Here is a 25,228-nt window from a genome sequence, read left to right as displayed (position 1 = left end):
CATGTCAATCAATCCCATTCCCTCCCTGTCCCCGCCCATTCCCTGTCAGTCAATCTCATTCCCCTCCCTGTCCCCGCCCACTCCCTGTCAGTCAATCCCATTCCCCTGTCTCCACGCTCACTCCCTGTCAGTCAATCCCATTCCCGTCCCTGTCCCCGCCCACTCCCTGTCAGTCAATCCCATTCCCTCCCTGTCCCCGCCATTCCAGGTCAGTCAATCCCATTCCCTCCCTGTCCCTGCCCACTCCCTGTCAGTCAATCCCATTCCCCTCCCTCTCCCCGCCCACTCCCTGTCAGTCAATCCCATTCCCCGCCCTGTCCCCGCCCACTCCCTGTCAGTTAATTCCATTCCTCCCTGTCCCCGCCCATTCCCTGTCAGTCAATCCCATTCCCTCCCTGTCCCCGCCCACTCCCTGTCAGTCAATCCGATTCCCTCCCTGTCCCCGCCACTCCCTGTCAGTCAATCCCATTCCCTCCCTGTCCCGCCCACTCCCTGTCAGTCAATCCCATTCCCTCCCTGTCCCCGCCCACTCCCTGTCAGTCAATCCCATTCCCCTCTCTCCCCGCTCACTCCCTTTCAGTCAATCCCATTCCTCCCTGTCCCCTCCCACTCCCTGTCAGTCAATCCCATTCCCCTCCCTCTCCCCGCCCACTCCCTGTCAGTCAATCCCATTCCCCTCCCTCTACCCACCCATTCCCTGTCAGTCAATCCCATTCCCCTCCCTGTCCATGCCCACACCGTGTCAGCCAATGCCATTCCCTCCCTGTCCCCACCCACTCCATCGGTCAATCCAATTCCCTCCCTGTCCCCGCCCACTCCCTGTCAGTCAATCCCATTCACTCCCTGTCCCGCCTACTCCCTGTCTGTCAATCCCATTCCCTCCCTGTACCCGCCCACTCCATGTCAATCAATCCCATTCCCTTCCCTGTCCCTGCCCACGCCCTGTCAGTCAATCCCATTCCCTTCCCCTTCCCCTCTCACTCCCTGTCAGTCAATCAGATTGCCTCCCTGTCCCCGCCCACTCCCTGTCAGTCAATCCAATTCCTCAATGTCCACGCCCACTCCCTGTCCGTCAATCCCATTCCCTCCCTATCTACGCCCATTCCCTGTCAGTCAATTTCATTCACTCCCTATCCCCACCCACTCCCTGTCAGTCAATCCCCTTCCCTCCCTATCCCCACCCACTCCCTGTCCATCAATCCCATTCCCTCCCTGTCCCCGCCCAATCCCTGTCAGTCAATTTCATTCCCTCCCTGTCCCCGCCCATTTCCTGTTAGTCAATTTCATTCTCTCCCTTTCCCCGCCCACTCCCTGTCCGTCAATCCCATTCCCGTCTGTCCACGCCCACTCCCTGTCAGTCAATCCCATTCCCTCCCTGTCCCAGCCCATTCATTGTCAGTCAATCCCATTCCCCTCCCTCTACCCACCCATTCCCTGTCAGTCAATCCCATTCCCCTCCCTGTCCATGCCCACTCCGTGTCAGCCAATGCCATTCCCTTCCTGTCCCCACCCACTCCATCGGTCAATCCAATTCCCTCCCTGTCCCCGCCCACTCCCTGTCAGTCAATCCCATTCACTACCTGTCCCCGCCTACTCCCTGTCTGTCAATCCCATTCCCTCCCTGTACCCGCCGACTCCCTGTCAGTCAATCCCATTCCCTCCCTGTCCCTGCCCACTCCCTGTCAGTCAATCCCATTCCCCTCTCTCCCCGCACACTCCCTTTCAGTCAATCCCATTCCCCCCTGTCCCCTCCCACTCCCTGTCAGTCAATCCCATTCCCCTCTCTCCACGCTCACTCCCTGTCAGTCAATCCCATTCCCTCCCTCTACCCACCCATTCCCTGTCAGTCAATCCCATTCCCCTCCCTGTCCATGCCCACACCGTGTCAGCCAATGCCATTCCCTCCCTGTCCCCACCCACTCCCTGACGATCCCATTCCCTCCCTGTCCCCGCCCACTCCCTGTGAGTCAATTCCATTCCTTCCATGTCCCCGCCCACTCCCTGTCAGTCAATCCATTTCCCTCCCTGTCCCCGCCCACTCCCTATCAGTCAATTCCATTCCTTGCCCGTCCCCTCCCACTCCCTGTCAGTCAATTCCATTCCCTCCCTGTCACTGCCCACTCCCTTTCAGTCATTCCCATTCCCCTCCCTGTCTCCGCCCACTCCCTGTCAGTCAATCCCATTCCCCTCTCTCCACGCTCACTCCCTGCCAGTCAATCCCATTCCCCTCCCTATTCCCCGCCCACTCTCTGTCAGTCAATCCCATTCCCCTCCCTGTCCCCTCCAACTCCCTGTCAGTCAATCCCATTCCCTCCCTGTCCCTACCCACTCTCTGTCAGTCAATCCCATTCCCTTCCTGGCACCGCCCACTCCCTGTCAGTCAATCCCATTCCCTCCCTGTCCCCGCCCACTCCTTGGCAGTCAATCCCATTCCCCTCTGTCCACGCCCTCTCCCTGTCAGTCAATCCCATTCCCTCCCTTTCCCCGCCCATTCCCTGTCAGTCAATTCCATTCCCACCCTGTCCCCGCCCATTCCCTGTCAGTCAATCCAATTCCCTCCCTGTCCCCGCCCACTCCCTGTCAGTCAATCCCATTCCCTCCCTGTCCCCGCCCACTCCCTGTCAGTCAATCCCATTCCCTCTCTCTCCGCGCCCACTCCCTGTCAGTCAATTTCATTCCTTGCCCGTCCCCTCCCACCCCCTGTCAGTCAATCCCATTCCCTCCCTGTCCGCGCCCATTCCCTGTCAGTCAATCCGATTCCCCTCCCTGTCCCCGCCCACTCCCTCTCAGTCAATCTCACTCCCCTCTCTCCACGCTCACTCCCTGTCAGTCAATCCCATTCCCCTCCCTGTCCCCGCCCACTCCCTGTCAGTCAATCCCATTCCCCTCCCTGTCCCCTCCCACTCCCTGTCAGTCAATCCCATTCCCTCCCTGTCCCCGCCATTTCATTGTCAGTCAATCCCATTCCCCTCTGTCCACGCCCACTCCCTGTCAGTCAATCCTATTCCCTCCCTGTCCCCAACCACTCCATCAGTCAATACCATTCCCTCCCTGTCCCTACCCACTCCATCAGTCAGTCAATCCCATACCCCTCCATGTCCCCTCCAACTCCCTGTCAGTCAATCCCATTCCCCTCCCTGTCCCCGCACATTCCCTGTCAGTCAATCCCATTCACTCCCTGTCCCCGCCCATTCCCTGTGAGACATTCCAATTCCCTCCCTGTCCCCGCCCACTCGCTGTCAGTCAATCCCATTCACTCCCTGTCCCCTCCCACTCCCTGTCAGTCAATCCCATTCTCTCCCTGTCCCCGCCCACTCCCTGTCCCCGCCCACTCCCTGTCGGTCAATCCCATTCCCTCCCTGTACCCGCCCACTCCATGTCAATCAATTCCATTCCCTCCCTGTCCCCGCCCACTCCCTGTCAGTCAATCCCATTCCCTTCCTGTACCCGCCCACTCTATGTCAGTCAATTCCATTCCCTCCCTGTCCCCGCCCACTCCTTGTCAGTCAATGCCATTCCCCTCTCTGTACCCGCCCGCTCGCTGTCAGTCAATCCCATTCCCTTCCCTGTCCCTGCCCACGCCCTGTTAGTCTATCCCATTCCATTCCCCTTCCCCTCCCACTCCCTGTCAGTCAATCCCATTCCATCACTGTCCCCGCCCACTCCATGTCAATCAATCCCATTCCCTTCCCTATCCCTGCCCACGCCCTGTCAGTCAATCCCATTCCCTCCCTGTCCCCGCCCACTCCCTTTCAGACGATCCCATTCCCCTCTGTCCACGCCCACTCCCTGTCAGTCAATCCCATTCCCTCCCTGTCCCCGCCCATTCCCTGTCAGACAATCCAATTTCCTCCCTGTCCCCGCCCACTCCCTGTCAGTCAATCCCCTCCCTTCCTTGTCCCCGCCTACTCCCTGTCAGTCAATCCCATTCCCTCCCTGGCCCCGCCCAGTCCCTGTCAGTCAATCCCATTCCCTCCCTGTCCCTGCCAAGTCCCTGTAAGCCAATGCCATTCCCTCCCTGCCCCCGCCCATTCACTGTCAGTCAATCCCATTCACTTCCTGTCCCCGCCATTTCCTGTCAGTCAATCCCGTTCTCTCCCTGTCCCCACCCACTCCATCAGTCAATTCCATTCCCTACCTGTCCCCGCCCACTCCATCAGTCAATCCAATTCCCTCCCTGTCCCCACCCACTCCCTGACGATCCCATTCCCTCCCTGTCCCCGCCCACTCCCTGTGAGTCAATTCCATTCCTTCCATGTCCCCGCCCACTCCCTGTCAGTCAATCCTTTTCCCTCCCTGTCCCCGCCCACTCCCTATCAGTCAATTCCATTCCTTGCCCGTCCCCTCCCACTCCCTGTCAGTCAATTCCATTCCCTCCCTGTCCCTGCCCACTCCCTGTCAGTCATTCCCATTCCCCTCTATCCACGCTCACTCCCTGTCAGTCAATCCCGTTCCCCTCCCTGTCCCCTCCAACTCCCTGTCAGTCAATCCCATTCCCTCCCTTTCCCCGCCCATTCCCTGTCAGTCAATTTCATTCCCACCCTGTCCCCGCCCATTCATTGTCAGTCAATCCAATTCCCTCCCTGTCCCCGCCCACTCCCTGTCAGTCAATCCCATTCCCTCCCTGTCCCCGCCCACTCCCTGTCAGTCAATCCCATTCCCTCCCTGTCCCCGCCCACTCCCTTTCAGACGATCCCACTCCCTTCCTGTCTCCGCCCACTCCCTGTCAGTCAATCCCATTCCCTCCCTGGCCCCACCCACTCCCTGTCAGTCAATTTCATCCCCTCCCTGTCCCCGCCCACTCCCTCTCCGTCAATCCCATTCCCCTCTGTCCACGCCCACTCCCTGTCAGTCAATCCCATTCCGTCCATGTCCCCGCCCACTCCCTGTCTGTCAATCCCATCCCTCCCTGTCCCCGCCCACTCCCTGTCAATCAATCCCATTCCCTCCCTGTCCCCGCCCACTCTCTGTCAGTCAATCCCATTCCCTCCCTGTCCCCGCCCACTCCATCAGTCAATTCCATTCCCTCCCTGTCCCCGCCCACTCCATCAGTCAATTCCATTCCCTCCCTGTCCCCGCCCACTCCATCAGTCAATCCAATTCCCTCCCTGTCCCCACCCACTTCCTGACGATCCCATTCCCTCCATGTCCCCGCCCACTCCCTGTCCGTCAATTCCATTACTTCCATGTCCCCGCCCACTCCCTGTCAGTCAATCCCATTCACCTCACTGTCCTCGCCCACTCCCTATCAGCCAATCCCATTCCCTCCCTGTCCCCGCCCACTCCCTGTCAGTCAAGCCCATTCCCTCTCTGTCTCTGCCCACTCCCTGTCAGTCAAGCCCATTCCCTCTCTGTCCCCGCCCACTCCCTGTCAGTCAATCCCATTCCCTCCCTGTCCCCTCCCGCTCCCTGTCAGTCAATCCCATTCCCGTTTGCCCCTTCCCACTCCATGTCAGTCAATCCCATTCCCTCCCTGTCCCCGCCTCTCCCTGTCAGTCAATCCCACTCCCTACTTGTCCCCTCCCACTCTCTGTCAATCCCATTCCCCTCCCTGTCCCCGCCCACTCCCTGTCAGTCAATCCCATTCCCACCCTCTCCCAGTCCACTCCCAGTCAGTCAATCCCACTCCCTCCCTGTCCCCGCCCACTCTCTGTCAATCCCATTCCTCTCCATGTCCCCGCCCAGTCCCTGTCAGGCAATCCCATTCCTTCCCTGTCCCCACCCACTCTCTGTTAGTGAATCCCATTCCCACCCTGTCCCCGCCCATTCCCTTTCAGTCAATCCCACTCCCTCCCTGTCCTTACCCACTGCATCAGTCAATCCCATTCCCTCCCTGTCCCTACCCACTCTCTGTCAGTCAATCCCATTCCCTTCCTGGCACCGCCCACTCCCTGTCAGTCAAGCCCATTCCCTCCTTGTCCTCGCCCACTCCCTGTCAGTCAATCCCATTCCCTCCCTTTCCCCGCCCATTCCCTGTCAGTCAATTTCATTCCCACCCTGTCCCCGCCCATTCATTGTCAGTCAATCCAATTCCCTCCCTGTCCCCGCCCACTCCCTGTCAGTCAATCCCATTCCCTGCCTGTCCCCGCCCACTCCCTGTCAGTGAATCCCATTCCCTCCCTGTCCCCGCCCACTCCCTTTCAGACGATCCCACTCCCTTCCTGTCTCCGCCCACTCCCTGTCAGTCAATCCCGTTCCCTCCCTGGCCCCACCCACTCCCTGTCAGTCAATTTCATCCCCTCCCTGTCCCCGCCCACTCCCTCTCCGTCAATCCCATTCCCCTCTGTCCACGCCCACTCCCTGTCAGTCAATTCCATTCCGTCCCTGTCCCCGCCCACTCCCTGTCAGTCAATCCCATCCCTCCCTGTCCCCGCCCACTCCCTGTCAATCAATCCCATTCCCTCCCTGTCCCCGCCCACTCTCTGTCAGTCAATCCCATTCCCTCCCTGGCCCCGCCCAGTCCCTGTCAGTCAATCCCATTCTCGCCCTGTTCCCACCCACTCCATCAGTCAATTCCATTCCCTCCCTGTCCCCGCCCACTCCATCAGTCAATCCAATTCCCTCCCTGTCCCCACCCACTCCCTGACGATCCCATTCCCTCCCTGTCCCCGCCCACTCCCTGTGAGTCAATTCCATTCCTTCCATGTCCCCGCCCACTCCCTGTCAGTCAATCCATTTCCCTCCCTGTCCCCGCCCACTCCCTGTCAGTCAATTCCATTCCTTCCCTGTCCCCTCCCACTCCCTGTCAGTCTATTCCATTCCCTCCCTGTCCCTGCCCATTCCCTGTCAGTCAATCCCATTCCCCTCTCTCCACGCCCACTCCCTGTCAGTCAATCCCATTCCCCTCCCTGTCCCCGCCCACTCTCTGTCAGTCAATCCCATTCCCTCCCTGTCCCCTCCAACTCCCTGTCTGTCAATCCCATTCCCTCACTGTCCCTACCCACTCCCTGTCAGTCAATCCCATTCCCTCTCTCCCCGCTCACTCCCTGTCAGTCAATCCCATTCCCCTCCCTGTCCCCGCCCACTCTCTGTCAGTCAATCCCATTCCCCTCCCTGTCCCCTCCAACTCCCTGTCAGTCAATCCCATTCCCTCACTGTCCCTACCCACTCTCTGTCAGTCAATCCCATTCCCTCCCTGGCACCGCCCACTCCCTGTCAGTCGATCCCATTCCCTCCCTGTCCCCGCCCACTCCATCAGTCAATTCCATTCCCTCCCTGTCCCCGCCCACTCCATCAGTCAATTCCATTTCCTCCCTGTCCCCGCCCACTCCATCAGTCAATCCAATTCCCTCCCTGTCCCCACCCACTTCCTGACGATCCCATTCCCTCCATGTCCCCGCCCACTCCCTGTCAGTCAATTCCATTACTTCCATGTCCCCGCCCACTCCCTGTCAGTCAATCCCATTCGCCTCACTGTCCCCGCCCACTCCCTATCAGCCAATCCCATTCCCTCCCTGTCCCCGCCCACTCCCTGTCAGTCAAGCCCATTCCCTCTCTGTCTCTGCCCACTCCCTGTCAGTCAAGCCCATTCCCTCTCTGTCCCCGCCCACTCCCTGTCAGTCAATCCCATTCCCTCCCTGTCCCCTCCCGCTCCCTGTCAGTCAATCCCATTCCCGTTTGCCCCTTCCCACTCCATGTCAGTCAATCCCATTCCCTCCCTGTCCCCGCCTCTCCCTGTCAGTCAATCCCACTCCCTACCTGTCCCCTCCCACTCTCTGTCAATCCCATTCCGCTCCCTGTCCCCGCCCACTCCCTGTCAGTCAATCCCATTCCCACCCTCTCCCAGTCCACTCCCAGTCAGTCAATCCCACTCCCTCCCTGTCCCCGCCCACTCTCTGTCAATCCCATTCCTCTCCATGTCCCCGCCCAGTCCCTGTCAGGCAATCCCATTCCTTCCCTGTCCCCACCCACTCTCTGTTAGTGAATCCCATTCCCACCCTGTCCCCGCCCATTCCCTTTCAGTCAATCCCACTCCCTCCCTGTCCTTACCCACTGCATCAGTCAATCCCATTTCCTCCCTGTCCCCGCCCACTCCCTGTCAGTCAATCCCATTCCTTCCCTGTCCCTGCCCACTCATTATCAGTCAATCCCATTCCCCTCACTGTCCCCGCCCACTCCTTTTCAATTAATCCCATTCCCTCCCTGTCCCCGCCCACTCCTTGTCAGTCAATGCCATTACCCTCCCTGTCCCCGCCCACTCCTTGTCAGTCAATTGCATTCCACTCCCTGTCTCCGCCCACTACATGTCAGTCCCTCTCAGTCCTCTCCCAGTCGCAATGCAGGTCAATCCCAGTCCCCTCCCACTCTGTTAGTCCCTCCTAGTCTCTTTCTATTGCCATTCCACTCACTCACAATCCACTCCCAATCTCTCCCGCTCCATCCCTCTATCTCCCAGTATATACCAGTCCCCTCCACTAACTCCCGAGCCCCTATCGCTCTCTCCCAGGCCCTCCACATGCCCTCCCAGGCCATCCCAGTCCCTCCCAATCCCTCCACTCCATCCCTGATCCCTTCACACTCCATCCCATTCCCTTCCAGTCCGTCCCAATGCCCTCCCAGTCTCCTCCCAATGCCCTCCCAGTCTATCCCAGTCTCTCCCAATCCCCGCACAGTCACAGCAAGTTCCTCCCAGTCCTTACCAATTACCTCCCAGTCCCTGACAATCCCTGACAGTCTGCACCCTGTGCCCCATCCCTGCTGGTCACACCCAGTTCCATCCCAGTTCCTCCCAGTCAGGCTCCCTGGGAGTGACTGGGACAGAAATGAGAAGGACTGGGATAGAATTTGGAGGGCCTGGGAGGTAGTGGGATGGAAATGGGAGGGGACTGGGTGGGCTTGGGAGGGAAGTGGTCCCAAACTGGGCCCAAACTGGTAGGAACTGGGCCCAAAGTGCACACAAAGTGGGGGAATTGGGCCCGGTGCAGCCAATGGGAGCGCTTCCCGCCTAAGCCCCGCTGGCCAATCAGAGCGCAGCCTGGCTTTCCCGCTCTTTCCCCTCACAGCGTCAGGGAGGGAGGGAGGGAGGGAGGGAAGGAGACAAAATGGTGGCAGGGGACACAATGGCGGCTCCCAGTTCAGCTCCCAGTGCTTCCCGGATGGCTCCCAGTGCCTCCAGGTATGGATCCCCGTCTCAACTAGTCCCCTCCCAGTCCCGTTCCAGACCTCTCGGAATCCCGCCCTGTCCCTCCCAATTCCTCTGCAGTCCCTTCCAGTTTCCCGCCCTGGGACACACTGGAACAAAACTGGGTGGGGCTGGTCCCGAACTGGGATGCACTGGAACAAAACGGGGGGGGGGGGCGGGGGCTGGTCCCGACCTGGGATGCACTGGAACAAAACTGGGAGGGGCTGGTCCCAGACTGGGACAAACTGAAACAAAACTGGGGGTGACTGGTCCCAAACTGGGACACACTGAATCAAAACTGGGGGTGACTGGTCCCAAACTGGGACACACTGGAACAAAACTGGGAGGGACTAGTCCCAGACTGGGACACACTGGAACAAAACTGGGAGGGACTGGTCCCAAACTGGGATGCACTGGAACAAAACTGGGTGGGGCTGGTCCCAGACTGGGACGCACTGAATCAAAACTGGGGGTGACTGGTCCCAAACTGGGACACACTGGAACAAAACTGGGAGGGACTAGTTCCAGACTGGGACACACTGGAACAAAACTGGAAGGGACTGGTCCCAAACTGGGACGCACTGTTCTCAAACTGGGGGACTGGTCCCGAACTGGGACGCACTGTTCCCAAACTGGGGGGGCTGGTCCCGAACTGGGACGCACTGTTCCCAAACTGGGAGGGGCTGGTCCCGAACTGGGATGCACTGGTCCCAAACTGGGGGGGCTGGTCCGGAACTGGGACGCACTGTTCCCAAACTGGGGGGGGCTGGCCCAGCGCAGCCAATGGGAGCGCTGCTGCCCGAGCCCCGCTGGCCAATCAGAGCGTGGCCTGGCCCTCCTGCTCTGTCAGCGCCGGGAGGGAGGGAGGGGGGAGGGAGACCAAACGGCGGCAGGGGCACAGAGGAGGCTCCCAGCGCCCCCAGAGCAGCTCCCAGCGCCTCCAGGTAAGATTCCCAGTCCCATCAAGCTCCCTCCCAGTCCCTCCCAGTTCCCTTCCAGACCTCTCCGAATCCTTCCCAGTCCCTCCCAATTCCTCTGCAGTGCCTTCCAGTTCCCTCCCAGACCTCTCCCAGCCCCTCTCTAATCCCATCCCAGTCCCTGCCCAATCCTGCTCCAGTCTCTCCCAGACCCCCTCTCAATCCCTCCCATTCTGTCCCAGTTCTTCCTAGGATCGCTTTCAGTTCCCATCCAGGCCCCTTCCAAGTCCTCTCATTCCAGTCCTTTCCCAGTACAACCCAGTCCTCACCCAGTCCCAATCCAGTCCTTAAAAGGTCCATCCCAGTCCCCTCTCAGTCTCTCTCTGTACCTCCCAGTCTGCTCCCATTTCCTCCCAATCCCCTATCAATCCCACCCGGCCTCACCCAAACCTTCCCAGTACATCCCACTAGCTCCCAGTACATCCCAGTCCCGTCCCAGTCTCTCCCAATCCCCTCCCACTTCATTCCAGGCTCTTCCAACAACCTTTCAGACTATCCCAGTCCCTTTTCATTCCCTTCCCAGTCGTTACTAAGTCCCCGCCCACTCCATCCCACTCTGGCCCAGTGCCCTAACCGGTCAGTCACAATCCATTCCAGATCCCAATCCATTCCCTCCCTGTCCCCCCCAACTCACTGTCAATCAATCCCATTCCCTCCCTGTCCCCGCCCACTCCCTGTCAGTCAATCCCATTCCCCTCCCTATCCCCGCCCACTCCCTGTCACTCAATCCCATTCCCTCCCTGGCCCCGCCCACTATCAGTCACTCAATCCCATTCCCTCCCTGTCCCCGCCCACTCCCGTGTCAGTCAATCCCATTCCCTCCCAGTCCCCGCCCACTCCCAGTCAGTAAATCCCATTCCCCTCCCTCTCCACGCCCACTACATGTCAGTCAATCCCATTCCTCCAGTCCCCGCCCACTCCCTGTCTGTCAACCATCCTCCCTGTCCCTGCCCACTTCCTGTCAGTCAATCCCATTCCTTCCCTGTCCCTGCCCACTCCTTGTCAGTCAGTCCCATTCCTTCGCTGTCCCCGCCCACTCCTTGTAAGTCAATCCCATTCCCCTCCCTGACCCCCCCGTTCCTGTCAGTCAATCCCATTCCCTTCGCTGTCGCCGCCCACTCCTTGTCAGTCAATCCCATTACCTTCCCTATCCCCCCCATTCCCTGTCAATCAATCCCATTCCCCTCTGTATCCCCGCCCACTCGGGTCAGTCAATCCCATTGCCCTCTCTGGCCCTGCCCACTCCCGGTCAGCCAATCCCATTCCCCTCCCTTTCCCCACCTACTCCCTGTTAGTCAATCCCATTCCCTCCCAGTACCCGCCCACTCCCTATCCGTCAATCCCATTCCCTCCATGTCCCCGCCCACTCCCTGTCAGTCAATCCCATTCCCTCCCTATCCCTGTCCACGCCCTGTCAGTCAATCCCATTCCCCTCCCTGACCCCACCGACTCCCTGTCAGTCAATCCCATTCCCTCCCTGGCACCGCCCACTCCCCTATCAGTCAATCTCATTCCCTCCCTATCCCTGTCTACGCCCTGTCAATCAATCCCATTCCCCTCCCCGCCCCACCCACTCCCTGTATGTCAATCCCATTCCCTGCCTGACCCCGCCCACTCCCTGTCAGTCAACCCATCCCTCCCTGTCCCTGCCGTCTCCATGTCAGACTCCCATTCCCTCCCAGTGCCCGCCCACTACCCTGTCAGTCAATCCTATTCCCCTCCCTTTTCCCGCCCACTACCTGTAAGTCAATCCCATTCCCATCCCTGTCCCCCCCAATCCCTGTCAGTCAATCCCTTTCCCTCCCTGTCCCCGCCCTCTCCTGTCAGTCAATCCTCTTCCCTCGCTGTCCACCTCCACTTCCTATTGGTCAATCCCATCCCATCCCTGTCCGCGCCCACTCCCCTGTCAGTCAATCCCATTCCCCTGTCTGTCCCCACCTACTCCCTGTCAGTCAATCCCCATCCCTCACTGATCCCCGCCCACTCCTGTCAGTCAATCACATTCCCCTCCCTGTCCCCGCCCACTCAGTCAATCCCATTCCGCTCCCTGTCCCCGCCCACTCCCTTTCAGTCGACCCCATTCCCTCCCTCTCCCCGCCCACTACATGTCAGTCAATCCCATTCCGTCCCAGTCCCCACCACTCCTTGTCAGTCAAGCCCATTCCACTCCCTCTCTCCGACCAGTCCCTGTCAATCCCGTTCCCTCCCTGTTCCCGCCCACTGCCTGTCAGTCAATCCCATTCCATACTAGATCCCACTCACTCCCTGTCAGTCAATCCCACTCCCTCCCTGACCCCGCCCACTGCCTGTCAGTCAATCCCATTCCTTACCTGTCCCCTCCCACTCCCTGTCAGTCAATCCCATTCCGCTCCCTGTCCCCGCCCACTCCCTGTCAGTGAACCCCATTCCCTCCCTCTCCCCGCCCACTGCCTGTCAGTCAATCCCATTCCCTCTCTGTCCCCGCCCACTCCTGCACTCGATCCAATTCCCCTCCCTGCCCCACCCACTCCCTGTAAGTCAATCCCATTCCCTGCCTGTCCCCGCCCACTCCCTGTCAGTCAAGCCCATTAACATCCTTGTCCCTGCCCACTCCCTATCAGTCAATCCCATTCCTCTCCTTGTCCCCGCCCACTCCCTGTCAGTCAGCCCATCCCTCCCTGTCCCCGCCCACTCCTTGTCAGTCAATCCCATTCCCCTCCCTGTCACCACTCACTCCCTGTCAGTCAATCCCATTCCCTCCCCATCCCCGCCCACTCCGTCAGCCAATCCCATTCCCCTCCCCGTCCTAGCCCACTCCGTGTCGTTCAAACCCATTCCTCTCCCTGTCCCCGCCCACTCCCTGTCAGTCAACCCATCCCTCCCTGTCCGCGCCCACTCCCTGTCTGTCAATCCCATTCCCCTCGCTGTCCCCGCCCACTCTCTGTCAGCAATTCCATTCCCCTCCATGTCTCCGCCCACTCCCTGTCAGTCAATACCATTCCCTCCCTGTCCCTGCCCACTCCCTGTCACTCAATCCCATTCCTTCCCTGTCCCCGCCCACTCCCTTTCAATCAATCCCATTCCCTCTCTCTCCCCGCCCACTCCCTGTCAGTCAAGACCATTCCCCTCCCTGTCCCGCCCACTCCCTGCAAGTCAACCCATCCCTCCCAGTGCCCGCCCACTCCCTGTCAGTCAATCCCATTCCTTCGCTGTCACCGCCCACTCCCTGTCAGTCAATCCCCTTCTCTCCCTGTCCCCGCCCGCACCCTATCAGTCAATCTCATTCCCCTCCCTGTCCCCGCCCACTCCCTGTCAGTCAATCCGATTCCCCTCCCTGTCCCCGCCCACTCCTGTCAGTCAATCACATTCCCTTCCCTGTCCTCGCCCACTCCCTGTCAGTCAACCCATCCCTCCCTGTCCACGCCCACTCCTGTCAGTCAATCACATTCCCCTCCCTGTCCCCGCCCACTCCCTGTCAGTCAATCCCATTCCTTCCCTGTCCCCTCCCACTCCCTGTCAGTCAATCCCATTCCGCTCCCTGTCCTTGCTCACTCCCTGTCAGTGAACCCCATTCCCTCCCTCTCCCCGCCCACTCCCCTGTCAGTCAATCCCATTCCCTCCCAGTCCCCGGCCACTCATTGTCAGTCAAGCCCATTCCACTCCCTGTCCCCGCCCACTCCCTGTCAATCCCATTCCCTCCCTGTCCCCGCCCACTGCCTGTCAGTCAATCCCATTCCAAACTAGTCCCCACCCACTGCCTGTCACTCAATCCCACTCCCACCCTGTCCCCGCCCACTCCCTGTCAGTCAGTCCCATTCCGCTCCCTGTCCCCTCCCATTCCCTGATAGTCAATCCCGTTCCCCTAACTGTCCCTGCCCACTCTCTGTCACTCAATCCCATTCCCTCCCTGTCCCTCCCCACTCCCTGTCAGTCAATCCCATTCCCTCCCTGTCCCTGCCCACTCCCCCTCAATCCCATTCCCACCCTGTCTCTGCCCCCTCCCTGTCAGTCAATCCCATTCCCTCCCTGTCTCCGCCCACTCCCTGTCAGTCAATCCCATTCCCTCCCTGTCCCCTCCAACTCCCTGTCAGTCAATCCCATTCCCTCCCAGTGCCCGCCCACTCCCCTGTCAGTCAATCTCATTCCCTCTCTATCCCTGTCCACGCCCTGTCAATCAATCCCATTCCCCTCACCGCCCCACCCACTCCCTGTAAATCAATCCCATTCCCTGCCTGACCCCGCCCACTCCCTGTCAGTCAACCCATCCCTCCCTGTCCCCGCCCTCTCCATGTCAGACAATCCCATTCCCTCCCAGTGCCCGCCCACTACCCTGTCAGTCAATCCTATTCCCCTCCCTTTTCCCGCCCACTACCTGTAAGTCAATCCCATTCCCATCCCTGTCCCCCCCAATCCCTGTCAGTCAATCCCTTTCCCTCCCTGTCCCCGCCCTCTCCTGTCAGTCAATCCCCTTCTCTCGCTGTCCACCTCCACTTCCTATTGGTCAATCCCATCCCATCCCTGTCCGCGCCCACTCCCCTGTCAGTCAATCCCATTCCCCTGTCTGTCCCCGCCTACTCCCTGTCAGTCAATCCCTTTCCCTCCCTGTCCCCGCCCGCTCCCTGTCAGTCAATCTCATTCCCCTCCTTGTCCTCGCCCACTACCTGTCAGTCAACCCATCCCTCTCTGTCCCCGCCCACTCCTGTCAGTCAATCACATTCACCTCCCTGTCCCCGCCCACTCCTGTCAGTCAATCCCATTCCGCTCCCTGTCCCCGCCCACTCCCTTTCAGTCGACCCCATTCCCTCCCTCTCCCCGCCCACTACATGTCAGTCAATCCCATTCCGTCCCAGTCCCCACCACTCCTTGTCAGTCAAGCCCATTCCACTCCCTGTCTCCGACCAGTCCCTGTCAATCCTGTTCCCTCTGTTCCCTCCCTGTTCTCGCCCACTGCCTGTCAGTCAAACCCATTCCACACTAGTCCCCACTCACTCCCTGTCAGTCAAATCCACTCCCCCCCTGACCCCGCCCACTGCCTGTCAGTCAATCCTATTCCTTCCCTGTCCCCTCCCACTCCCTGTCAGTCAATCCCATTCCGCTCCCTGTCCCCGCCCACTCCCTGTCAGTGAACCCCATTCCCTCCCTCTCCCCGCCCACTGCCTGTCAGTCAATCCCATTCCCTCCCTCTCCCCGCCCACTGCCTGTCAGTCAATCCCATTCCCTCTCTGTCCCCGCCTACTCCTGCACTCAATCCAATTCCACTCCCTGCCCCACCCACTCCCTGTAAGTCAATCCCATTCCCTGCCTGTCCCCGCCCACTCCCTGTCAGTCAAGGCCATTAACATCCTTGTCCCTGCCCACTCCCTATCAGTCAATCCCATTCCTCTCCTTGTCCCCGCCCACTCCCTGTCAGTCAGCCCATCCCTCCCTGTCCCCGCCCACTCCATGTCAGTCAATCCCATTCCCCTCCCTGTCACCGCTCACTCCCTGTCAGTCAATCCCATTCCTTCCCCATCCCCGCCCACTCCGTCAGCCAATCCCATTCCCCTCCCCGTCCTAGCCCACTCCTTGTCGTTCAATCCCATTCCTCTCCCTGTCCCCGCCCACTCCCTGTCAGTCAACCCATCCCTCCCTGTCCGCGCCCACTCCCTGTCTGTCAATCCCATTCCCCTCGCTGTCCCCGCCCACTCTCTGTTCAGCAATTCCATTCCCCTCCATATCTCCGCCCACTCCCTGTCAGTCAATACCATTCCCTCCCTGTCCCTGCCCACTCCCTGTCACTCAATCCCATTCCATCCCTGTCCCCGCCCACTCCCTTTCAGTCAATCCCATTCCCTCTCTCTCCCCGCCCACTCCCTGTCAGTCAAGACCATTCCCCTCCCTGTCCCGCCCACTCCCTGCAAGTCAACCCATCCCTCCCAGTGCCCGCCCACTCCCTGTCAGTCAATCCCATTCCTTCGCTGTCACCGCCCACTCCCTGTCAGTCAATCCCCTTCCCTCCCTGTCCCCGCCCGCACCCTATCAGTCAATCTCATTCCCTTCCTTCTCCTCGCCCACTCCCTGTCAGTCAATCACATTCCCCTCCCTGTCCCCGCCCACTCCCTGTCAGTCCATCCCATTCCTTCCCTGTCCCCTCCCACTCCCTGTCAGTCAATCCCATTCCGCTCCCTGTCCCCGCCCACTCCCTGTCAGTGAACCCCATTCCCTCCCTCTCCCCGCCCACTCCCCTGTCAGTCAATCCCATTCCCTCCCAGTCCCCGGCCACTCCTTATCAGTCAAGCCCATTCCACTCCCTGTCCCTGCCCACTCCCTGTCAATCCCATTCCCTCCCTGTCCCCGCCCACTGCCTGTCAGTCAATCCCATTCCAAACTAGTCCCCACCCACTGCCTGTCAGTCAATCCCACTCCCACCCTGTCCCCACCCACTCCCTGTCAGTCAGTCCCATTCCGCTCCCTGTCCCCGCCCATTCCCTGATAGTCAATCCCGTTCCCCTAACTGTCCCTGCCCACTCCCTGTCACTCAATCCCATTCCCTCCCTGTCCCTCCCCACTCCCTGTCAATCAATCCCATTCCCTCCCTGTCCCCGCCCACTCCCCCTCAATCCCATTCCCACCCTGTCTCTGCACCCTCCCTGTCAGTCAATCCCATTCCCTCCCTGTCTCCACCCACTCCCAGTCAGTCAATCCCATTCCGTCCCTGTCCCCTCCAACTCCCTGTCAGTCAATCCCATTCCCTCCCTGTCCCTGCCCACTCCCTGTCAGTCAATCCCATTCCCTCCCTGTCTCTGCCCACTCCCTGTCAGTCAATTCCATTCAGTTTCTGTCCCCGCCCACTCCCTGACAGTCAATCCCATTCACTCCCTGTCCCCGCCCACTCGCTGTCAGTCAATCCCATTCCCCTCCCTGTCCTCGCCCACTCCCTGTCCGTCAATCCCATTTCCTCCCTGTCCCCGCCCTCTCCTGACAGTCAATCCTCTTCCCTCGCTGTCCCCCTCCACTCCCTATCAGTCAATCCCATCCCATCCCTGTCCGTGCCCACTCCCCTGTCAGTCAATCCCACTCCCCTGTCTGTCCCCGCCTACTCCCTGTCAGTCAATCCCCTTCCCTCCCTGGGCCCGCCCGCACCCTATCAGTCAATCTCATTCCCTTCCTTCTCCTCGCCCACTCCCTGTCAGTCAACCCATCCCTCCCTGTCCCCGCCCACTCCTGTCAGTCAATCACATTCCCCTCCCTGTCCCCGCCCACTCCCTGTCAGTCAATCCCATTCCTTCCCTGTCCCCTCCCACTCCCTGTCAGTCAATCACATTCCCTCCCTGTCCCCGGCCACTCATTGTGAGTCAATCCCATTCAGTTTCTGTCCCCGCCCACTCCCTGTCAGTCAATCCCTTTCCCTCCCTGTGCCCGCCCACTCCCTGTCAGTCAATCCCATTCCCTCCCTGTCACCGCCCACTGCCAGTCATTAGATCCCATTTTCCTCCATGTCCCCGTCCACACCCTGTCATTCCAATTCCTTCCCTGTCCCCGCCCACTCCCAGTAAGTCAATCCCATACCCCTCTCTCTCCCCGCCCACTACATGTCAGTCAATCCCATTCCCTCCCTGTCCCTACCCACTCCCTGTTAGTCAACCCATTCCCTCCCTGTCCCCGCCCACTCCTGGTAAGTCAATCCCATTCCCCTCCCTTTCCCCACCCCTTCAGTCAATCCAATTCAGCTCCCTGTCCCCACCCACTCCCTGTCTGTCAATGCCATTCACCTCCCTGTCCCCTCCCACTCCCTGTCAGTGAATCCCATTCCCTCCCTGACCACGCCTACTCCCTCTCTAGTCAATCCCTTTCCCTCCCTGTCCCCGCCCACTCCCTGTCAGTCAATCCCATTCCCTCCCTGTCCCCGCCCACTCCCTGTCTGTCAATCCCATTCCCCTCCCTTTCCCCCTCCACTCCCTATCAGTCAATCCCATTCCCTCCCTTTCCCTGCCCACTCCCTGTCAGTCAATCCCATTCCCTCCCTGTCCCTGCCCACTCCCCATCAATCCCATTCCTCTCCCTGTCCCCGCCCACTCCCTGTCAGTCAATCCCATTCCCTCGCTGTCCCTGCCCACTCCCTGTCAGTCAATCCCATTCCCTCCCTCTCCCTTCCCACTCCCTGTCAATCAATGCCATTCCCCTGCCTGCACCCCCACACTCCCTGTCAGTCAATCCCATTCTCTCCCTGTCCCTGCCGACTCCCCATCAATCCTATTCCCACCCTGTCTCCGCCCTCTCCCGGTCAGTCAATCCCATTCCCTCCCTGTCCCCGCCCACTCCCTGTCAGTCAATCCTATTCCCTCCTTGTCCCCGCCCACTCCCTATCAATCCCATTCCATCCCTGTCCCCTCCCACTACTTGTCTGTCAATTCCATTCCCTCCCTGTCCCCGTCCACTCCTTGTCAGTCAGTCCCATTCCCTCCTTGTCCCTGCCCACTCCCTGTCACTCAAACCCTTTCCCTCCATGTCCCCGCCCGCACCCTTTTAGTCAATCCCATTCCCTCCCTGTCCCCGCCCACTCCTGTCAGTCAATCACATTCCCCTCCCTGTCCCCGCCCACTCCCTGTCAGTCAATCCCATTCCTTTCCTTTCCCCGCCCACTCCCTGTCAGTCAATCCCATTCCGCTCCCTGTCCCCGCCCACTCCCTGTCAGTCAATCCCATTCCTTCCCTGTTCCCGCCCACTGCCTGTCAGTCAATGCCATTCCATACTAGTCCCCACCCACTGCCTGTCAGTTAATCCCACTCCCTCCTCGTCCCTGCCCACTCCCTGTCACTCAATCCCATTCCCCTCCCTGTCCCCGCCCACTCCCTCTCACTCAATCCCATTCCCCTCCCTTTCCCCCTTGTGATGGTTTGGGGGTTACCCCGCCCCCCCACACTTTTGTCTTTGCCCCAGCTAACTCAGGCGGACCCTGGGAATATAGATGAAGCAATTTATTTACAGCTAGCAGAATTTACAAGCAGCTATTTACAATATATACAGTTATATACAGTTATATACAGAAATATACAAAGGATAAACAATACAAAAGCACAACTCCCCTCCCAGAAACCTGAGTCCCCAGGAGGGGCTCTCAAACCACCCCAACACCTCCCCCCGGCCCTCTCAACCTTACCCCAGTTCTCAGGAAGAAGAGAGGTGCAGCCAAGAGGTTAGGGAGCAAGGTTAGTAGGAGCAGGGTTAATGATATGTGACCAGGTCTAAGGCAAAAGCAAGAGTGAAGACAAAATGGAGAAAAAGTCTTTCTTCTTCCCAGAGTTCTCAGCATGACTGTGAGAGAAGTTGACATCAATTGTTTTCATTTCACTGCCCGTTATCTAGTTCTGTTACCAAAACATTCTAGCTTGCTTCAAACTAGCACACCCCTCCACTCCCTATCAGTCAATCCCATTCCCTTCCTGTCCCCGCCCACTCCCTGTCAGTCAATCCCATTCCCTCCCTGTCCCTGCCCACTCCCCATCAATCTCATTCCCACCCTGTCTCCACCCACTCCCTGTCAGTCAATCCCATTCCCTCGCTGTCCCTGCCCACTCCCTGTCAGTCAATCCTATTCCCTCCCTGTCCCTTCCCACTCCCCATCAATCAATGCCATTCCCCTGCCTGCACCCCCACACTCCCTGTCAGTTAATCCCATTCCTTCCTTGTTCCCTCCCACTCCCTGTCAATCAATCCCGTTCCCCTCCCTATCCCATCCCACTGCCAGTCAGTCAATCCTATTCCCCTCCCTATCCTCTGCCCTCTCCCTGTCAGTCAATCCCATTCCCTCCCTGTCTCCGCCCACTCCCAGTCAGTCAATCCCATTCCCCTCTATGTCCCCGTCCACTCCCTGTCAATCCCATTCCCTCCCCATCCCCGCCCACTCCGTCAGCCAATCCCATTCCCCTCCCCGTCCTAGCCCACTCCGTGTCGTTCAATCCCATTCCCTCCCTGTCTTGGCCCACTGCCTGTTAATCAATCCCATTCCCTCCCTTTCCCCCCCCCCCCGTCAGTCAATCCCATTCACTCTCTCTCCCCGCCCAATCCCTGTCAGTCAATCCCATTTCCTCCCTCTCCCCGCCCACTCCCCCTCAATCCCATTCCCTCCCTGTCTCCGCCCACTCCCAGTCAGTCAATCCCATTCCCCTCTATATCCCCGTCCACTCCCTGTCAATCCCATTCCATCCCTGTCCCCTCCAACTCCCTGTCAGTCAATCCCATTCCCTCCCTGTCCCTGCCCACTCCCTGTCAGTCAATCCCATTCCCTCCCTGTCTTGGCCCATTCCCTGTCAATCAATCCCATTCCCCTCCCTCTCCCTGCCCTCTCCCTGTCAGTCAATCCCATTCACTTTCTGTCCCCGCCCACTCCCTGTCAGTCAATCCCATTCCCTCCCTGTCCCCGCCCACTCCCTGTCAGTCAATCCCTTTCCCTCCCTGTGCCCGCTCACTCCCTGTCAGTCAATCCCTTTCCCTCCCTGTCACCGCCCACTGCCAGTCATTAGATCCCATTTTCCTCCATGTCCCCGTCCACACCCTGTCATTCCAATTCCTTCCCTGTCCCCGCCCACTCTCAGTAAGTCAATCCCATACCCCTTTCTCTCCCCGCCCACTACATGTCAGTCAATCCCATTCCCTCCTCGTCCCTGCCCACTCCCTGTCAGTCAATGCATTCCCTCCCTCTTCCCGCCCACTCCTGGTAAGTCAATCCCATTCCCCTCCCTTTCCCCACCCCTTCAGTCAATCCAATTCAGCTCCCTGTCCCCACCCACTCCCTGTCAGTCAATCCCATTCCCTCCCTGTCCCTGCCCACTCCCCTTCAATCCCATTCCCACCCTGTCTCTGCCCACTCCCTGTCAGTCAATCCCATTCCCTCCCTGTCCCTTCCCACTCCCTGTCAATCAATGCCATTCCCCTGCCTGCACCACCACACTCCCTGTCTGTCAATCCCATTCCTTCCCTGTTCCCTCCTACTCCTTGTCAATCAATCCTATTCCCCTCCCTATCCTCCGCCCTCTCCCGGTCAGTCAATCCCATTCCCTCCCTGTCCCCGCCCACTCCCTGTCAGTCAATCTCATTCTCTTCTATGTCCCCACCCACTCCCTGTCAGTCAATCGTATTCCCTCCTTGTCCCTGCCCACTCCCTCTCAATTCCATTCCCTCCCTGTCCCCGCCCACTCCTTGTCAGTCAATCCCATTCCCTCCTTGTCCCCGCCCACTCCCTGTCAGTCAATCCCTTTCCCTCCCTGTCCCCGCCCACTCCCTGTCAGTCAATCCCATTCCCTCCCTGTCCCCACCCACTCCCTGTCAGTCAATCCCTTTCCCTCCCTGCCCCCTCCCTCTCCCTGTCAGTCAATCCCATTCCCTCCCTGTCCCGGGCAACTCTTCCCAGTGTCCGTTCTGAGTCTCTCCTTTTCCAGAGTCAGTCTCTTCCTTTCTGACTTCCTTACCAGAGAAAGGCTACTTTTTTTTCCCGTGGTGTGAGCAGGAATCCATGGAAGGTGTGGAGTGGGTTGTGTAGAGGTGCAGGGGAGGCTGTGGGTGTGTGTAGAGGTCTCAGGGGTGTGAAGAGTTTGCAGGGGTCTGTAAGGGTCTGCAGACCCCTTTGAAAGGTCTGAAGTTGTCTGTAGATGTCTCTAGGGTGCTGCAGGGGTCTGCAGGCACCTCTTAAATGTCTGGAGGGGTCTGTAGCTGTCTGTAGAGGTCTCTAGAGCTTTGTAGAGGAATGTGGGTGCCTGCAGCTGTCTCTAGGGGGGTGTGGAGGTCTGCAGGCACCTTTCAAATGTCTGGAGGGGTCTGCAGAGCTCTGTCAGGGTCTGTAGATTTTGGCAGGGTTCTGTAGGAGTCTCTGGGCAGCTTTTAAAGGTGTGGAGGGGTCTGCAGGTGCCTGTTGAGCTTTGTCCATGTCTGTGGTGGTGTGTAGGTGAGTGTGGGTGTCTGCAGAGGTGTGAAGGGGTCTGTAGCTGTTTGTCAGGGTCTGAGAGAGTCTGCAGAGGTCTGTAGAGTTGAGTAGGTGTTTGGAGGTTTCTGTGTGGGTCTGTAGGTGCCTGCAGGCATCATTGAAGGCTCTGGAGGGGTCTGTAGATGTGTGCAGGGGTCTGTTAAATATCTGGAGGGGTCTGGATGGGTGTGGGGAGCTCTGTAGGGGTCTGTATGTGTTTGCAGGCAGCTGCAGGGGTCCGTAGATGCCTGTAGGGATTTGCAGGGCTCTGTTAGTTCTCTGTAGAGGTCTGCCTGGGTCTGGAGGTGCCTTTTAATGGGTCTGTGGAGGTCTGGAGGGCTCTGCAGTGGGCTGCAGTGGTCTGTTAAAGGTGTGGAGGGGTCTGTAGGTGTCTGCATTCAGTGAAGGAGTTCTTTGGCTCCAGGACACTTTTGTCCAGTGTCTCTAAAGTGTGACTGTCCCAAATGAGATAGAGGTGCACTGGCAGCGTGTTTGCAGGTGGCCCCAAGCTGAGTGGTGCTGGAGAGCAAGCAGAGGGGCAGGATGGCATCCAGGAAACACCTGGGCAGGCAGGGGAGCTGGGCCCAGGCGAAGCTTGTGAGGTTCCAGGAGAGCAAGGGCAGGGTGCTGCGTGTGGGCGGGAGGAAGCCTGCCTGTGCCTGCGGGCTGGGGGCGGAGGCGATAAAGAGCAGCCCTGGGGGTGCTGGGGAGAAGCTGAGTGCGAGCACATGGTGTGAGCTTGCAGGCCAGGAGGAGCCTGTCGGTGTCTGCAGGGCTGTGCAAGCAGCTGTAGGAGTCTGCCCAGGTCTGTAGGTGTCTGCAGGGGTCTTCTAAAAGGCCTGGAGGCTTTTCTGAGTGTGCAGAGGTGTGCGGGGGTCTGGAGGCATCTGTAGGTACCCTTAGGGGCCTGGAGGGCTCTCTGGAAGTCTGTGGAGCTCTCTGGGTGTCTGTGGAGGTGGTTAGGGGTCTGTAGAGGTGTCTGTGGTGCTGTAGGTGTCTCAAAAGGCTGTGAAGGTCTTGAGGTGCCTTGCAAAGGTCTCGAGGTGTCTGTAGGGGTCTGCAGGGTTCTCTGGCAGTCTGTAGAGGTCTGTGGGGGTCTCTAGGGGCCTCTTAAAGACATGCAGGGGTCTGCAGGGCTCTATGGAAAGGTCGGGAGGGGTCCCTAGAGGTCTCTAGGAGGCTGGAGGGGTGTGCAAGTGTCTGTAGCATTCAGCAGGTGTGTGGAGGTTTCTGTTCTGGGCCCGCAGGTGTCTGCAGGCATCTTGTAAAGGTCTGCAGGGGTCTGTGGAGCTCTGTCAGGCATCTGTTAAGTGTCTGCAGGAATGCATTCAAGGTGTGGAGGGGGCTGCAGGGCTCTGCAGAGGAGGCTGTGGCTGTGTGTAGAGGTCTTAGGGGTGTGAAGAGTTTGCAGGGGTCTGTAAGGGTCTGCAGAGCCCTTGGAAAGGTCTGAAGTTGTCTGTAGGAGTCTGGAGATGTCTCTAGGGCTCTGCAGGGGTCTGCTGCTGCGGGAGGAGTGGGCTGGCGGAGCCACGCCCCCTGGGCTGTGGAGCCACGCCCCCTCCCTGGCCTTTCTTGCCTGGCTCTGGTTGCTGTTTATTTGCATAGCCACACCCCCTGTCCCCTTGCTGTCTAGTCCCCGCCCCTTTCTTTCTGAGCCACGCCCCCTTCCCTGTTCTGTGTCTGGTCCCCGCCCCTTTTCCTTAGCCACGCCCCCTCAGTGCACTGCCTATTCCCTGCCCATCCATAGCCACGCCCTCTCCCCATGCTGTGCCTTGCCCCGCCCCCTCGGCCCCGCCCCCGCCCCACAGTAACTAATAAAATGGTGACAGATTTGGAGCTTCCTTTGGAGGAGGAGTTTATGAGGTGGCTGCTGATTGGTGGACTGTGGTGGGCGTGGTCTATTGTTCTGCATCCCTCATTTGCATATATTTGAATATCAGGCTTTGCCTTTGAGTACCTTGGAGATGTGTTGGGGGTTGGGGAGGGGCTACCGGGAGGGTCAGCAGCTGATTGGTGGATCCTGTGGGGGCTGTGGGCATGGTCACCCCTGTGCCCCGCCCCCTCATTTGCATAAATGAAGGCAGGGTCCACCTGGCGGAGTTTGGTGCTTTATTGGGGGGGGGAACTGGTTAGGACGGGGAGGGTCAGCAGCTGATTGGTGCGTCCTCTGGCATGGGCGGGGCCTGCCCCTGCCCCACCCCTCCGAAGCGCTCGATGGTTCCAGCACAGCCCCAGCAGCTCCAGGAAGGAGGAGACCTCCCCCCGCAGGCCTCCAGCCCCCCGGGAGACCCAGAGCCTGCGGGGGGAGGGCTCAGGGACCCCCAGACCCTCCCAGGGACCCCCCAGACCCTCCTAGGGACCTCCCAGGGACCTCCAGACCCGCCTACTGGCCTCCCAGAGACCCCCACTCACCTCCTTGTATGCCCCCACTAATCCCCCAGACCCTCCCCGTCCCCGCCCAGCGCCTCCCAGTGCCCACTCAGGCCCTCAGCTTGTCCCCGCAGCACTGCAGCCTGGCTTGGGGGCGCTGCTGAGGACCTCACCCTGTCGACACCGCTCGCCGCAGCCTGTCAGTGGCCATCTGCAAGCTGGCACTGCCCTCACCGAGTGGGCACTGCCCTCACCAAGATGGCATTGAGCGCGACGGGTTGGAAGAGACCTTACCAATATGGCGCCGAGCGCGACGGACTGGAAGCGACCTCACCAATATGGCGCTCAGCGCGACGGTAGGTGTGACTTCACCAATATGCGCCGAGAGCGACGGTCTGGAAGTGACCTCACTAATATGGCCATGAGCGCGACAGGCGGGACGTGACCTTACCAAGATGGCGCCGAGCGCGACGGTCTACCTGTGACATCATCAATAGGGCGCCGCAACGCCGCAAGCCGGCGGTGACCTTACCAATATGGTGCCCAACGCCGCGGTCCTGGCGCTGCCGGCTGCTAGGCTGGCAATGCCCTCACCAAGTCGCCACCGCTCGCCACAGCCTGGCAGTGACTCTCTGCAAGCTGGCGCTGCCCCCACGGAGTTGACATTAAGCTCACCAAGTTGGCACCGAGCGGCGGCAATCCGGCGGTGACCTCACCAATATGGCGCCGAGCGCGAAGGTCGGCAAGAGCCCTCACTAACAAGGGGAGAAGCGCGTCAGGCTGAATGTGACCTTACCAAGATGGCGCCGAGCGCGACAGTCTCGCTGTGAACTCGTCATGCGG

At 59.5% G+C, this 25,228-nt stretch overlaps 1 protein-coding gene across 4 annotated transcripts in view; it reads right to left on the bottom strand.

The window, feature by feature from the left end:
- Positions 1 to 25,228, bottom strand: part of LOC135174478 (uncharacterized) — an 82,665-nt gene that overhangs the window by 15,686 nt on the left and 41,751 nt on the right. The window lies entirely within an intron of this gene.

Source organism: Pogoniulus pusillus, unplaced genomic scaffold (genome assembly GCF_015220805.1).
Source record: "Pogoniulus pusillus isolate bPogPus1 unplaced genomic scaffold, bPogPus1.pri scaffold_66_arrow_ctg1, whole genome shotgun sequence".
Classification (NCBI taxonomy): domain Eukaryota; kingdom Metazoa; phylum Chordata; class Aves; order Piciformes; family Lybiidae; genus Pogoniulus; species Pogoniulus pusillus.
The sequence above is the reverse complement of the archived record's forward strand: the minus strand, read 5'-3'. Positions and strand labels throughout refer to the sequence as shown.